General features: G+C 44.0%; 1 non-coding gene across 1 annotated transcript; it reads left to right on the forward strand.

Moving 5' to 3' along the window:
* Nucleotides 1–1,915: 1,915 nt before the first annotated feature.
* LOC145347157 (U2 spliceosomal RNA) lies at nt 1,916–2,107 on the forward strand. Its single transcript, XR_013887805.1, has one exon. It is a non-coding gene; the product is annotated as a U2 spliceosomal RNA (small nuclear RNA).
* The last annotated feature ends 547 nt before the right edge of the window (nt 2,108–2,654 follow it).

Below are 2,654 nucleotides of genomic sequence, written 5' to 3' on the forward strand. Positions count from 1 at the left end.
TTCCACAGCTTCACAATCCTTTGTGTGAAGAAGTTCCTCCTCAATTCAGTCCTAAATCTGCTTCCCCTTATTTTGAGGCTATGCCCCCCCCAGTTCTAGTTTCACCCACCAGTGGAAACAATGTCCCTGCTTCTATGTTATCTATTCCCTTCATAATCTTATATGTTTCCATAACATCTCCCCTCATTCTTCAGAATCCCAATGAGTATAGCCCCAGTCTACTCAGTCTGTCCTCATAAGCCAACCCTCTCAACTCCAGAATCAACCTAGTCAATCTTCTCTGCACCCCCTCCAGTGCCAGTATATCCTTTCCTCAAGTGAGGAGACCAAAACTGTACACAGTACTCCAGGTGTGGCCTCACCAGCACCTTATACAGCTGCAACATAAATCTTGTTGTTTTTAAACTCCATCCCTCTAGCAATGAAGGACAACATTCCATTTGCCTTCTTAATTACCTGCTGCAACTGCAAACCAACTCCTTGAGATTCTTGCACAAGGACACCCAAATCCCTCTGCACAGCAGAATGCTGCAATTTTTTACCATTCAAATAACTATCCATTTACTTACCAACCTCACATTTACCAACATTGTACTCCATCTGCCAGACCCTCGCCCACTCACTTAGATTATCTATATCCCTCTGCAGACTTCCAGTGTCCTCTGTACACTTTGCTGTTCCACTCATCTTAGTGTCATCTGTGAGTTTTGATACACTACACTTGGTCCCCAACTCCAAATCATCTATGTAAATGGTAAACAATTGTAAGCGTTCTGATAGAAATCATCCTGGGAGTGGCGCTTTGAAGGTTTTTGGATTGCACTCGGGGCTGTGAACCATCCCCGTTTACATGGTGAGAGAAATTCTCCAGAATTGCCACCAGAACAACAGGGAAATGTGTGTGTGTGTGTGTGTGCGCAGTTGGTTTTAATTTGATACTTCAGTCTGATTGTTGCATTTGCTCCCCTTGCCTCCAGTGGCCAAGCATTAGACAAACAATCCCAAGGAATAGATTTCTACAGGTGGCCAGCCTGGTTTAAGCATAGTCCAACTTCTGTTCCATGGGGATTCAAAGAAAGAATTCATAGAATCCCGACAGCTCAGAAGGATGCCATTCAGCCCATCAAGTCTGTACCAACCACAATCCCACCCAGGCCCTATTCACGTAGCCCCACATATTTACCCTGTTAATCCCCTGACACTAAAGGGAAATTTAGCATGGCCAATCAACCTAACCTGCACATCTTTGGACAGTGGGAGGAAACCAGAGCATCTGGAGGAAACTCATGCAGACATGGGGAGAATGCACAAACTCTGTGCAGAAGCTGACCCGAGGTTGGAATTGAATCCAGATCCCTGACATTGTGAGGCAGCAGTGCTAACCATTGTGCCACCGTGCTGTTGCCCACTGGTGGCTTTGTAAACGCAGCCATTTGCCAGTGTGGTGAATGCAAAACAAATGATTGCTATTTGATATGAAGACTTTAAAACCAATGTGTTTCTGTACATGCCAATGATCCAGCTCACCAAACAGAAAGTGCTCCCCTCATCCTGCTGGTAGATTGCCCACAAATCACAACTACTTCCAACTCTGACATCAATGGTTATTTGTTTTCGTTTATATATTCCAATTCAATCCAATCAAAGTCCAATTCAAAGTCTCAGCAAGTGAGACATTCCTGATCCAAGCTGACAAGACAGGGCTCTCACTTCCTGTCTTGGGCTTGATCTACATGATCCAAGCTGATTGGAGGAGGCATAGCTCCTCCTCTAAGGCTTGATCTCATTTGCATCTTAGTCAAGAAGGCTAAGAAGTGATGGCTACTGTCCTTTTGGTGATTGCACAGTTATCAAAGTGCACCTTTCAGCAGGTCTTATGATCCTTCAGATGGTTTTGTGTGGCCTCACTTCATCTATTTCTTCTTGGCCTTTTGGCTAAGATCAAGTGTAGTATGGACATGCTGTGCTTGGTTGAAGTCATTAGGTTACATTTCAGCTTCATTTGAAGCAATTTTTAAAAGCGCCATCTTGGCCTTTTGGCTAAGATGCAAATGAGACCAAGCCTTGGAGGAGGAGCTATGCCTACTCCAATCAGCTTGGATCATGTAGATCAAGCCCAGGACAGGAGGTGAGAGCCCTGTCTTGGCAGCTTGGATCAGGAATGTCTCAACTTGTTGAGACTCTGAATTGGACTTGATTGGATTGAATTGGAATTTTTAAAAAAATTTCTTTACTCCTGGTCGTGCATCACCACTCTGGTGGAAGAGTTGCAGAAAACCCACAAGACTTTTCCTGGTATTTTTCCACAGCCTCACTGACACGATCATGGCTAAGGACTGAGAGAAGCCCCTAAGAAAACCTCTTCATATTACACACAAGCACTAAATTTATGTACTGTCCTTAACTGCTGGCATGGACTTCAAGCCTAAAAGCCTCCATTTGAGTGAGGAGAATCAGTAAGTGAGCCTAGTTGAAAGCAAACACTAAACATCACCTCATGTGCACTAAAACCAGAAGTATGGCTTTTGTCAGTTCCAGCTATGTTAACAAAAACAACGCTTTGGTTCCTATTTTAAAAATGCAAATGGGGCAGATAAATGTGACTTGGGGCAGGGAAAGTTCACTGGAGTCACACAATGATAAAACAGAGAGTG

Source organism: Carcharhinus amblyrhynchos, chromosome 8 (assembly GCF_965287045.1).
Source record: "Carcharhinus amblyrhynchos chromosome 8, sCarAmb.v2.hapA, whole genome shotgun sequence".
NCBI classification, from domain to species: Eukaryota; Metazoa; Chordata; class Chondrichthyes; order Carcharhiniformes; family Carcharhinidae; genus Carcharhinus; species Carcharhinus amblyrhynchos.